This window comes from Chenopodium album, chromosome 20 (genome assembly GCF_948465745.1).
Source record: "Chenopodium album chromosome 20, dcCheAlbu1.1, whole genome shotgun sequence".
In the NCBI taxonomy this organism is placed as follows: Eukaryota; Viridiplantae; Streptophyta; class Magnoliopsida; order Caryophyllales; family Amaranthaceae; genus Chenopodium; species Chenopodium album.
Genome location: NC_137853.1, coordinates 38,107,440 through 38,122,023, shown reverse-complemented (window position 1 = coordinate 38,122,023; position 14,584 = coordinate 38,107,440). Strand labels below are relative to the sequence as shown.

General features: G+C 32.6%; 1 long non-coding RNA gene across 1 annotated transcript; it reads right to left on the bottom strand.

Annotated features, from left to right (window-relative positions):
* Window positions 1-7,021: 7,021 nt before the first annotated feature.
* LOC145599033 (uncharacterized) lies at window positions 7,022-11,608 on the bottom strand. The gene is made up of 3 exons (XR_014103684.1): window positions 11,468-11,608; window positions 10,011-10,182; window positions 7,022-9,540 (listed from the first exon to the last, which is right to left on the bottom strand). It is a non-coding gene; the product is annotated as an uncharacterized LOC145599033 (long non-coding RNA).
* Between the last annotated feature and the right edge of the window lie 2,976 nt (window positions 11,609-14,584).

Below are 14,584 nucleotides of genomic sequence, written 5' to 3'. Positions count from 1 at the left end.
ATATATATATGTTGTGGAGCTAGAGCTTCTTATGTTCACACAATTTAGATAAATTAATTTAATGGTGTGGCCTTAGCTAATTTGATTATACAAACTTCGAACTAGATTGGTTGATGTAATAAGATTTTGATGGATTGAACTTTTTGCTAGGATGTATATAGGAGTTGTAGTAGGGACTAGGAATGGAGGGAAAATATTATTTATTAGCTAGGCCGGTTGTATTTTATTGTTCTTTTTTTAGGTGAAATTCGAGAATGTGAGCGTAATAATATTAATTTGATAAAATTTATTACGTACCAATTTTGTTCTATTTGATCTCTTATGAGATGATTATGAGTCGGGACAACAATTCTACTAAAAAAATAGGAGAAAGTCTCTAAAACTAGAATTTAGATAAATGATCATCAATCTTTCAAGTAACAAATCTAGAGGCATGACTTAGGGTTACAATCTTCATTCTTCAAGGAGAATTCAAAAAAAAAAATTATATATATGAGTAGCTAGGTACGTATATATCCAGAGTAACTTGTTAAATCAAATTACTGTGGATGATGTTCTAATTAACGCCGTGTGTTGCAACATTTTCAAAATTAAAGAGGTCAATTTAGAGTTTTCTAATTAAAATCTGGGTGATCATGATTCATGTGCCTCATTATTGTGCTATTATGAAATACGACTTAGACGAGTATAACAAATTGTAATTAAAATTGCAAGGCTACGTGGAAAATTCTTTATTTCGAAACAATTTCAACAGTTCAAAACGTTTTTCATTTTCTTTTTTTTTTTCTTCAGTCTACCATTACTTATTGTCTTATTGACAATTCATCAATTTTGTTACATAGAATACATACGCATACGAGTACGTACAAAAAGAACACGGGTAAATGAGAAAATTGTGATTTAATTTTAATCCACGATAAGTCAAAAAAGGTATATACATATTGTGATGTATACAAAAACTACCTTTTGTATTACATATTGAAATCTATAAAAGTTTTATGTAGTTTATATTAATTGGTTAAATTATTCAATATCTGTAAATATGTTTTTGTTGTGGCCCACATAAGGAAAATTAATAAAGAACAACAAATTAAAAGCACACAATTTACATGTTTTAGTGTTTACTAACTGTGATATGTTACTTACATCGATCTACATGTTAGTGAGAGAAAAATTCTTATTGAGCCTAAGACATACATACTATAGAAATTATGATACGTTAATACATCTACATAAGGAGTTTATATAGTTCTTCCGAAACATAAGATATCATCGATTTTGTTGGGTTCGTTGCTGTGATTCTGTAAACCCTCCTCAAGGGCCACTTTGCATGCACCCAATAATTCATAAACTAAGCCGTATTGCCCTTAGATCCCGACTCACGAAAACCTTGAGTTTTAGTGAAAAAAAGGGGCTAAATCACATTACATCAAAGCATTATATTGATGACCTATTTACCTAGTTCAAATAATTGGGATGTAGACTTGTACCGTGTTATTGCATGAAAAAATCATGAAATTGGTTCTCTACGTACGTATATTAATTGATTAGCCATGTTAGATAGAACAAACTACAAAGTTGTGGTCCTTTTCATAAAAGTCTTGATCAACCAACGATATGTATTCCTTTTCAAGCGATGATGAAAATTTGACAATTGAAAGTAAAAAAGCTTTTCCATAATATAATCGACCTTTATTTTGTTTTTAGGGTCTTTCTATCGTTCTTTTCTATGCCTCCCCCATTGAAAAAGAATGATTAGATTATTTCCCTTGTTTTCCTGTCTCTATACTAAAAAAAACGTGGACCAAATATGAGTGGAAATTTTTATATTCTTATTTTGTACTTCTTTCGTCTTCAAAAAATAATAGGGCAAAATTAATCTGTCTTTGTTTCAAATAATTGAGTAAAAATTGGAATATGTCACGACATCTTTACTAATTAATAAACGACAATTCAAACAATCATTTAACTTGAATCATATTGAATGCTAATTAATTGATAAGAATTTCGCACTACACGCATCAACATATATAATTACTCGTAGTAGTAGATTAGACACTTTCGCGACAGTGAGGGCTTAGCGGATGGGCACCCTTCTAGTGCCTCTAATAATGGATCCTCACCACTCTCAAAGATTGGTGGGTGCAATCCTCACCACCAAACCAAATGTAACTTAGAAAATTATTTTGAATTTAGGTCAATCCATTCGATCAGATAATTATCTAATTAGACCTGATTAAATTAATGAACGTATAAATGTGTATAATACTTTGTATGTGTTGAAATAGATTTAGTTATTAGGTGACAAGTCATTTAAAAACGGTTGGCAAAGTTGGGATTGGGTCATATATATATGCTTAATTAATACTCAGGTAAAATCTTGTTTAATCACGTCAATATTACTATGCAAAATATAAGATTTTTAGAAAATTAGTACTACTCGTTGTTGAAAGTATCTGATAGAGCATATAAACAGCACCTGGGCTTCAACCTTCAGCTTGAAATTTTGGTTAAATTGGTCCTTTAACATATGGTATATAAGAATATTGGTTGATGAGTTGGTCTTTTAACTGTATAAACAAAATATCAATAAGTTTTAACATATGTAACTTTTGAAAATTATGACTAATAAATTTGGAAAAGTCCAATCTAAAAATATGAACTATTATATTTAAAAAACGAGGGAATATCATAATTATCCATTAAGATCATGCCTATAGGAAGAGAATAAACACCCCTAAAAGGTATGTGTATACATATTTTACCTCTTGTAAAATATGCTGCCGACGGTCAAAATAATTATTCACTCATGCCGACGATGATGAATTTCTTAATGAGGAAAGAAAAAGTTTGAGACGGTAAATCCAAAATTCATGATAATAGAATTAAGGTCACTTTATGCTTTAGGCTAGCAATGATTAATTATCATTTGCTTAAGATATTAATAACATAACTTTTAATTTTGGTTCTAGAATGCTAATAACCTTTAATTTTCTCTTCAACCAGACTATTCTAGTGGGCTGCATCTTGTCACATAATTACAGTACTTAACTTCAAAGAGGGATAATTCATAATAATCACCTAAAAATTCAACCCTTTTGTTAAAGTTATGATTCTTAATTTCTATTAATATTCCTCATCATATATGGTCCCCTTTTTTATGAAATTTTCTCATTTAATTAGCCAATCCAATTTTCATTTTTACAAGTCAAAAGCTGTAATTAGAGTGCCTTGAGAAATAAAAACCTTCCATGTCTAATCACATAATTTTAAGGCCGTCCTATCAACTGTATATATATGTAACACCTTCAATTCAATCCCTTGATTTTTATTTTTAGGTGAAATGACACCATTAACAAAACTAATTAATATCTTTTTAAGTAATACATAATTTAGGTCCACTAGTCACATGCAATTTGAGTATATATTTTGAATCTAATTATTTTTGATAAAAACAAATCATGACGACAAAACATTGCAGTTAAATCAAAATGGTTTTGGTGTTTAATTTGTAGGAATAATATATTTTGTAACACTACAATTAAATTAATGTTTAGGGCCTGTTCACATTTTACTTAATTTCAGTTCAGTTCAGTTTATCTCCAATCGATCAGTTCAGTTCAGCTCCCAATTTCCCTCTCTTATAAAATATTCATTTCAGCTCAGTTCAATTCAGTTCAGCTCCAATCAGTTCATTCAGTTCAATTCAGCTCCAATCAGTTCATTCAGTTCAATTCAGCTCCAATCAGTTCAGTTCAGTTCAATAAATGTGAACAAACCCTTAGATGTCAATATAAAAGTAGAGTTTATAAGGAAGCAACAAATGTAATCAATCTTGATGTAAAAAAATAAAAAAGAAAAAAAGAAAATCAAACATTTCCTAAAACCCTTCCATTTTCTAATGATATGATATGACCATAAATGTAGTACATATTTTATTAAAAAAAAAATTGATAATAAATAAATAAATAAAACATGTAAAGCCCTAGGAATGGGTCTGTGAAATGCAAAACAATGTATCATACTCGCTAATAAGGGTCTGTTCTCTTCAACTTAATTCAGTTCAGTTCAGTTCAATTCAATTCCTAATTTTTTCCTGTCATAAAATATTCAGTTCAGTAAATCGGAATAGGCCCTAAGGCTTACCAGTTACCATACTAGCTAATTTAACTACATGTTGCATGTGACACAGTCTATAGATGTATCATTATGAAGAGTTGTAAGCAAGTCGTCGAGTTTAAACACCGTTTCAGCAAGATTAGTTAATCACAGTATTAAAGGTGGTAGCTAAATTGTGAAAGTTTATCTAAATCATTTGTCATTTGTAGCTCTCAATGTACCACGAAAGTTGTTGTTGTCGTTTAGGGGAGGGAGCACTACGCTCAACATCCAATCGATTTGGTGCATAGTTCACAAATTGTTGTTTGAGGACTATAATAATTATATCTTAAAAAGTGTTTTGAGTAGCTAAATACTGTAGTTTTTCATAGTTATTACTTTCACTGCACCTAACCTTAAGATTTAAAAATTGAGAATTGATTACATAGAAACAAACTAGGAATTCTTAATTTTTATGTTCTTTATTTTTACTTTTTAACTCCATTTCCGAAAGTCACACAGTTTACATGTCAATTCACCTGCAAAGCAAATAATACATTAATATACAATTAGCATTCGTCAAAACTTAATTAATGTAGATAATGCTAAGGTACATAATAATTAATATATAATGCTAAGGTCCTTAATTAATATATAATCCATTTATGGACCGAAAAAAGTTTATTTACTTTATTAATTGGTTTTAAATTGAGAGTGAGGGATTATTTCAAGTGGTTAAATCTTCCTCTCGATATCAGGATATCTTGGTATCGATTCTCATCATAAGTCCTCGATACATAACTAATTAAGTGTAGCAAAATATCACTCGTAAAAGTTTAGTGATTTTTGAGAGGGGGAAAATTTGTGTACGAGTATGACGACACATGTCTCTATTCCCCGAGACTAATGCTAGCATAATGACAACCGCCATATTGTTACCTCAAGTAAAGCACGTTAGTAATAATGAAGCAAACTGTTAATTTTTGTTTTCTTTTGATATGAGTAATTATGATACAAAGTTAAAAACACAAATATTATAATTAACTTCACATGGAAAGGATTTGACCTTAGATTCAAGTCAATTATAAATTAATAGTGGTGATGCCTTAATTTGTCAATCAATAATTATTTTAATTATAATGTTAAACATAAATATGACCAACTTAGACTTATAAAGTAAAAAAGTGGTGTTTATTGTCTCCCTCATCTATCAATCTCCTTGTTTCTCTCCTACAATTTGGAGATCAAATCATATAATTAAGAAAATAATGCAAATACTTGAGATGTTCAAGTGCTCCACTAATAAATTTGTCTTTTGATTGAAGGTGTACGTTTTGAATTCACAATCATTTACAAGAACTTCCCTCTATTTTTTATTTAGTTTGTCAAGATGTCGTAGTAATTATAAAATCATTTCATTCTCTTGGATAAATCTCAAAATAAGCTCATACCCTAAAATTCTAGACAACTAATCAAGAATATATTTAATTTGAAAGCAGGTAAAATTAAGAATTTAGTTACGTAATACAGAGTATAATGCAAATTAAATGTGGCACATCTAATCATCATTAGAGCAAGGACAATAATTTTATATGCGGACTTTTCTAATTTGTTGTATGTATTCTCAATTAAAATTTTAGACATCCGAATATGCATGCATGTTACAAAGCTTTGGTTACATTTATGGTTGCAATTAAACATTGTTGGACATTAAGCTCCTTTGACATCAAGCTTATGTCATCATATAGCAGTTGTATGATGTTATCTTCTGTTGGCATAACTTTCAAAATTGTTCTAGTGATTCTACTACACTAGTATGAAAATTAAAGAAAAAGAGTCTACAATCTTACAATCAAATAGACCTTAAGACAAATAATGTTAGATAGAATTTGATCATGGTCTTGGCCTCTTGGATACTTGACCCAACCATTCAAAAATTAAGTTAGTTGACATTCACTTTCGAGGAAAAAAATACAACGGGTACATATATAGATTTACACAACTCTGTGAAGTGAGGGATAGCTCAAGTGGTTAGAGCTCCCTCCCGGTTCCAGGAGATCCTGGGATCGATTCTCACCCCCGCCCTTGTGGCTCTCTAAACACCAAAAAAAAAAAAAAACAATAAAAATAGATTTACACAACTCTACCCTAATACGGTAATACCCTATAGATAGAAGTCAGAGAAATTAATTGAGTTTTTGATTTTTATGAAAAAGGCAAGTGGGACCTTTACTGGGCTACCCATTATAGGCCCAGGCCCAAAATAATGATAAATGGCCCACATAGGGAGAAAGGTTAGGAGAAAAGAGAGGAATCTCCCCCTAATAAGTGCTGCTAGTTAAAAATTGGAGTACTGATTAGTGTAGGACACTAGGACCCATCTCCTGTGATTAAACCAATTAAACATCATTTTCACATTTTTGTGAATTTGAGTGCATTCAGAATTCTCTGAAGTTGACAGCCCTACAACCCTGCATCAATTTATAATCGAACAATTTAGGGGATCGAATTAACAGTTGATTGATTGTACGAAGTGCATTTCCTCTTTAAGTTAAATTGTTTAACATGGTGAGATACGGAGGTACACAACTGCACCCATGTCGAAAATTTATGTCGTGTGCTAAAGTTAGAAACTAAGGCTGGCTGGCATGAAGGCGGCTCGACAAGACCCACAGCCAAGCTTAGATGAGCAGCACATAAAATGATGACTCCCAATTCTACATCTGAAAACTACATTACTGATACCGTGATTACAGTCGTTAATTTATGCATATTACTTTGTTTGAAATTGTTAGTTATAGTACCCGAAAGCAAAACTCCTCATTAGCATTTCCATGTAACTGATAATTGTAACATTTTTGAAGTGAGAAATAATACATGGAGTACAATTATAAAAGCTGGTTCTGTAGACAGTAATGGGAGTAAAAGAGTTGTTAAACTTTAATGTAGTTAGTTGATAAGAACATATACTAACATTTGATCACTAATAGGCGGCTAACAAACTACAGAAGTGCTATATGATAGCATTATCATACAAGTTAACGTGTCGTGTAAAAGAATACAACATAGCTCATTCACACAACAGAAACGCAGTAGTAAACGCCTGCACAAGGCAACAACCAGCTTTCTTAATTACCATTGAGCTTCGCCAGTTCAACTTCAGGAGCCACAAGAAGTCAAAAACCATAAACCAATCCCCTAACATATCACCTCTTTTTTAACACAAACAAACCACCTCAATGCTTTACATGCAAAGAACACATTAAAATCATCCATTCCATCATCTTTTAAAAGCAATCTGGTAAATACGAGAAATAACTAAACTGAAGGCCAACTCCAAACCTGAACAAATATGCTGAATTAAAGTGTGGTCTGTGTTTACATCTTTTCAAGGACAAAGAATTCCTATCAAGGGTGTACGCTAGAATTATATTAGTAATTTACATAAATCAACTCAAGGGTTCACAAGTATTACATATGTTTGGGAAGTAATTGAGCGTACTAAGACTCCAATAATGAAAGAGAATATAAGCTGTGAAATAATTCTCTTAGGATTATTATACTGCAGACTTGCAGAGTGCAGATAATAACCTCGTCTGTGTTCAAAATCGCTAGATTTTAGCTAAATTCTTCTCAAGTAAAGAGGGAATAGCACATTCACTGCTGCAATTCAACAAGTATATGAAACAAGGACAAACAAGGAAAGGCTAGGGGGATTGGATTGATTTCTGCTACATTGCATATTCCCATCATCAGACAATATATGTTTAAGAAAAGAAATTGTAGGTGGACTTCAACTACAGATTCAAAAAGATTTATACCATTCTTTGTAAGTTTGTATGTAAAATCTTGGGAAACCACAGAATGAGGCTTGCGAAATTCCCCTCACATCATTTGTGTCCAGAAATAGACAGATTTTTTTGAAGTTGGACTCTTTCAAAAAACTTAGAAAGAAAAACAAGTGCAGCAATACAATCACAGAACATAAAAAAGCAGGCATTGTCACATAATCAACCTGCCAATTGCATACTTTCACTCCAAAAACTGCTTCCTAGGTGTGGGCTCTGTCTGAGATATGACATAGGAATCATCCTCAGTCACCTGTTTGAAAAGTTACGAGGGGCAATCTTCTGGTCAGAAAGGGCTACTAGATGAAATATACCATTTCACCACCCCTGAAAACTCCAGATCACCAAATCATCGCAATTCCTCTCACTTCAAGATCACGTTTCGTTCATGCACTGGCCACTGGTCATTTCCAACAGCGACCAAGTTGTCACAAGGGGATGTGATTTAACTTAGAAATACAATCTAGCATGTCAGCTTAGGACATTGTAGATGCTTTTTCAACCAAGGGTACATGACAAAATCATCGCTAAATTTAAAACTGCAGGGATAAGGTTGCTTATGTCTAAGCCAGGCCAAATCCTTACAGTAAGTGGAAGACAACTTTTGTCAGGGCCAATAATCCATGAACTTTCCTAGGAGAATTTTCAAGGGAAGATAGCTTCAAGCTATTTTACACCAAAAGGTAGGACATCTTGGTTTTTTTTTTTCTTTTTGAAAGAGCCAAATTCACAACTGTTTTCTCACACACACATCTAAAACAACCTTTTTCAATATAAGATAAGTTCATATGCTCTTGGCGCTATTATCTTAAACCTATCTTCTTCCATATGCATCTGCCAATCACCATCTAGAAAAGATTCATATTTACCTTCCATTTCACGCCTCATCCTTTAATCAAAGTACAACTAGGCTAGCTACATTGTATCATTGTTCGGTTGTTCATCCATAAGTCCATGCTTTGACACCTTTTCTGCTAGTGCATCTGCCAAGTCATTTACTTCTCTGAGTTTGTTCTAAAGAAACCTCAATTCCAGGGTCACTCCACAATGTCACCCATGCTACAACATTATAAAAACCAGACAGTACAATGAGTCTTTTCTCCCCTTTCCATTCTGGAAAAAATAGAGCTCACTCCCCCATCAATACACCTCTGATTCCAACAGGCCAGCGTATCTCAGTTTTTTCAATTTTTTTTTTAAAACTTTTCCATTGATTTACCACCTCAAGGTGGCTTACTATGCCCATTGGATATATGGGAAGTCTTCACAAGAATGACCAACCCTTTGACCATAAAACCAGCAGATTACTTCGGTGGCCATGTTCCACAAAGAGGAACATGATTTCTACTGATTTATACCCAATTTTCTTTTCAAACAAGATGTGCATACTTTTCCTTCTCTTTATGGCTAAATCTCTTTAGAAGTTTAAAGAAAATATAATTCCCCACCCCTCTGTTTGTAGTGTCCAGTTTATTTACTCTGGCTCATGCTTATCCGTTTTTCTTAATTGGATCTGATATCACACAAGCCAAGTGAAATTTGCAAATTAACGCTGAATTGAAAACTAAGGCCTTGTTCTCCAGAATCTCCACACCTACTTGAAATAAGTTTAAGCAAGGCAATGTTTAGTTAAGTAAAATTACAATTAAGTTCAGCATGTAAAAATGAATTTAAGCAAAAATAAGACAAGTTTGACAAAAGATAAGCTATGTTAAGCAAAGGAAAGAAAAGGAACAAAAGTTCAGCAGAATTAAGTTAAGCAAACATGAGTTAAATTCAACACAAGTAGACTGAGGAAACAATCTAAATGAGAGGAACTTCAAATTTTTTAATTGGAAGATTAATCAAATAAAAATCACATCATATTGGCAAATGATTATTTCTACCTCTCCATGCATGGTCATTCACTCTGAACCCCAGATTCAAAATAACACATTTGCTTTCTCACCCATTCACTGATTCACGGAGTGGGGAAAAATAGCATGCAATTCATATAGTAGACCCATATTCAACTCATATTAGTCAACAATCTATACCTTGAAGTCTTAGACAACAGATGTATACCTGAGGGGTTCCTCTAATCATGCAAATGATATTCAGTCCTCTGAAATTCACATCATGAGCAAGTACCACATTGGTTCCAATTTGCATGTAGCAACAACCATTTTCCTCTCCTCTGTTGAAGAGCTGATCGAACGATACTTGTATGTTGTGTCACATTAGTGCAGTCACCAAACTGAGCTTCCAACAAAACCAAATCCACATTGATACAATTCAGATACAGGAGCACCAAACTCTTAAAAAGAATGGCATTGAGAAAAGTACTTAAGCATTTTCCAACTCAGTACAGTGAGTACACAAAACAGGATATGCAAATCTTACAGAAGATAACTATATACGGAGTAGTAATTACAGTAAACGCTGATATCCTATAGAAGGTATTGAGATATCCATTGATGTGTACTACTATATGGCCTGCCAATTTTATTCCTCTTAATATAATACATTTATCAAGAACAAAATACAAGACATAATTTTCAACTATATCATCTTATGTTCCTTTCACACATTTCATAAAAGTCTAAAAGGCAAAATTTAATCAATTTTGACCTTCTGTTTTCTATAGATTTCAAGGGATGTTCACTCTTCATTCCGTTTGCTATACAAGTAATGCCTTATATTTTGATGGTATCTCATTACTTCGGCACACAAATGTCTGTACAAGGATACTTGCAACCCTTGCACTTGTTCTCCAATTATGAATATAAACAATAAAAATTAGGGTTTCGATTAGGTGAGAATACTACTTAAGAGTTAAGACAAATTAAACACGACTGCATCATTGGGCTGTAGTTTATTAAAACCTTTTATCTAGCACTAGATGAAGTACAGAAGAATGTTTAAACCTTGTACTTACAGGCTGAATGGCTGATGTAGATTTTATTCTGAACAAACTAAGTTACTTTACATACCCGTTTTAATCCAACTAAGTGGTGTCTATAATCTTTAAGGCGAAAAACGTACTACTTGATGTAGAGCTGATCAAGCAATGTGTTCAAGTTTAGGCCAATCACCTCAAACTCGACCAGCATGTTCGTGCCGGGACAAGTATTTTATTAGTGCTTAACATCAAACTACATTTTTGCTGATACAATGACAAATGTATCTGATTTTCGGACAAAAATCACCAAGAATTTCTCAAAAAAACCGGTAATCATCACAAATTCATTGACGGGCCAATACAATTTTAATCAATTGATCTTAATATCCAAATATTCTTCAATATCATGTGCCATAAAAACTACGGAGTACTCCTATTCATTCAATTGGACTGATATTCTCATGAATAATTACAGTAGTCAAATTGAATTATTTCCATAACTATTTTGTAATTGCTAAGCAAATTACATCATCAACTGTATAATTTTCAGGATATTTTTATTTAGCAAAGATACCTATTAACAAATTGAATATACTATTCAAAATCTCGATGATAATTATTTTGAGCAGATAACAATTACCTGAAAATTGTTCAAGAAATGAAGAATTGTTCCTCTGTGAAGAGAGCAATTCGATGGCGGTATGGAACTCCCATTTAAACTGTTCTAATTGCTTCTGCGGACGAACTAGAAAATTACGGAGTAGTACTTTCGTTCCCCTAAATTTGCAACAATTACCAAGTTTCACTGTTTCACACATTCAGCCGGACTGTTATTAACATGGCAAGACAGGTCAAAGTTAACCTAAAATATTTTAAGTTATTCAAGTACTATTCCCTCGGTTTTGTTTTATATGCATCAGTTTGATCGGCACATTTGTCGAGATGTTCCTTTGACCATTTATATTATAACAAGATTATATTATGAAACTAGACATTATGACAAATCTAATGATATATTATATAATAACATTTATTTATTTTTAGAGGTGAAAATATTTAGTCAACCATGGTATGTAAATAGTGCAATTGTTAAAGTAATGCTATAAAAAAAAGGAGGGAGTATAAACTAGCATAAAAAAATCATACGGAGTATTAGCTTTCATAATAAGTATCCATTAGAAATTACATTTTTTTTTACGAATGAGGAGCAAGTCCAAGTACAAGAAAAATAAAAATAAAAACTTAACAAAGTATGCTACTAAGGAGGAATGAAGTGTGAGAAAGCCACACCCCTAGCATCCTCATCTAAAATACGACTAAGTTCTACCGAAATATTATTAATGATATCAAGTTGAGAGTGTTGAATGACTCTGCAGTTGTTCGTCGCTCGATTCCCTTCACGAAATACATGTGCTATCGTCGTAGAACATCTTGAGTCTTCTAACAATTGCTTGCAATATTGAATGTCATGAACGTTCTCCCCTCTCAGAACTTCTTGCTTTAACAATGCTTGTACACACGCAAGATTGTCCATTTGCACCTCCAGCTTCTCTATTTGCAATTCTTTACAAATTAAAAGTTTGCTTTGAAAGGTTTAAAGTTGTGGTCCCACAACTAGGCAAATTTAAAGATATAGACTAAGGTCGTGTTCTGATTGACTGAAGTGAGCTGAATCGAACTGGACTTATTGGAATTGAATTAAACTGAATATTTTATGAGAAAAGAAAATTAAGAACTAAACTGAACTGAACTTATTGGAATTGAACTAAACTGAAAATAATCTAAAAAGAACAGACCCTAAAAAGGAAAAGGGTAAATATTTAGAGATAGATAGAGTAAATATTTATTTTTACAAAAACAAAGAGAAATTCTCTCTGGTAATCACAAACATTTTTTATTTATCAATGGTAAACTCTGAATTTTTTTGCTATCAATGGTAATCAATTATTTATATTATTAAGCAAATGGTAACATTAATGAAAATAAAACATCATTAAACAATTAACCAGGGTTAATATTGGTCAAATAACAATGAATTTACATTAGTACCCTTTAATTTTTTTTTTAAAAAAAAAAACCCAAAACCCATTCCCCACCCAACCAGCCACCAGGCCAATCCCATCCCTGTCGGCGTTCAGCCTCGGACGGCGGTGCCAAGCCTTCCTGACATACGGCGGCGGCCGTAAACCCAGTCAAAAGTATTAATTTCAGACCACTAAAACCACTTCTCGGGGACACCAGAATCAGCCACCCTCCCTTGCTGGAATCAACCACCCTCCTTCCTTCCCCGATTCCCTCTAATCTCCTTCCCCGATTTTTGGTTGAAATTTCTAGGTTTTTGTTAGTGATTTTCGGGTCAAATTTGTCGAATGTGTTGATTTTGGGGTCGAATTTGTTGATTTTTTTGGTCGAATTTGTCAAATTAGTGGTTAAATATGTCGAATTAGTGATTGAATTTGGTTGATTATGAGGTCAAATTTGTTGATATTTGGGGTTTAATTTGTCAAAATATTGGTTGAATTTGTGATCGAATTTGTCGAATATATTGATTTTGGGGTTGAATTTGGTGATTTATGGGGTCGAATTTGGGATCGCTGATCGAATTGTTGATTTTGAGTTGAATTTTTCGGGGGTTTGCTGTTGAATTTTTGGGTTTTGCGATTCGAATTGGTTGGGGTACTTTTGTCTTTTTGTAGTTCAATAGTTTAATCATGGTTAAGGAATTATTAAATTGTTTAACTTAATTAGCCATTGAGTTAATACTATTAATTTATGATTACCATTGATAATTAAAAAATTTAGACTTTACCACTAAAAAAAAAATAAAAGTTTATGATTACCAAAGAGAATTTCCCAAAAACAAAGGAAATATATATTGTTTTGTAATTTCGTATATATTATATCGTATTATATAGGTTGTATTTCTTATTTTATATAGTTTGATAAGTTTAATAAACAATCTCAAATAAACATGTAATCAAAGGTACACATAAATTATTTAACAATCCTAAAGTTTGCATTGCCATTCTCTTTTTCTTTTTAAAAAAAAATTAGAAATTGCAACCCAAACTTTCATAAAAGATCTTTTTTATTTTGTTCCCACGACCTTAACTAAAGTCGAGAGGCCAAATAGTTATCATTAGGCTAAACCTTCCTTGATTTGTCTTGTCATTTTTGTTTGGTGGCAGCGGCGTCTTGTAGCACTACCTAATTATCGACGCCACAAGGGAGCACCAAGAAAACTTAGCGACGTCCGTTGGTGGCCCAATAAAATAAGGAGGTGCGTGGAAATATAATTGAATGATAAAAAAAATAAAAATAAGGAAATTTTGACAATTACCACCTTCTGTTATGTCCATTTTAGCAATTACCACCTTTTTTTTTTTTTTTTGAAAATTACCACCTTCTATTTTCAAAAACATCAAAAGTTACTACCTTATTGCCTCCCAACTACCACATGACGTCATTTTGGGCCCATTCTTTCCTTTTTCTCCCTATTTCCCTCATATTTCTTATTCCTAACTCGATTCTCATCCCCCCCCTTCACTTTTTTTCCCCCAAAAAAGTAAAAGGGGAGATGAGAATCCAATATACCCCCTGATATAGATAGTTGGCAGATTAACCTAATTAACTTGTACTTTCTCCTTATCGTTTGCCAGCGTTAGTAATTAAAACGTGAACATCTTTACATGCCTAGAAAAATGCAACCTAAGGGCCGATTGACTGAACTGAACTTATTGGAGCTGAACTGAATGTT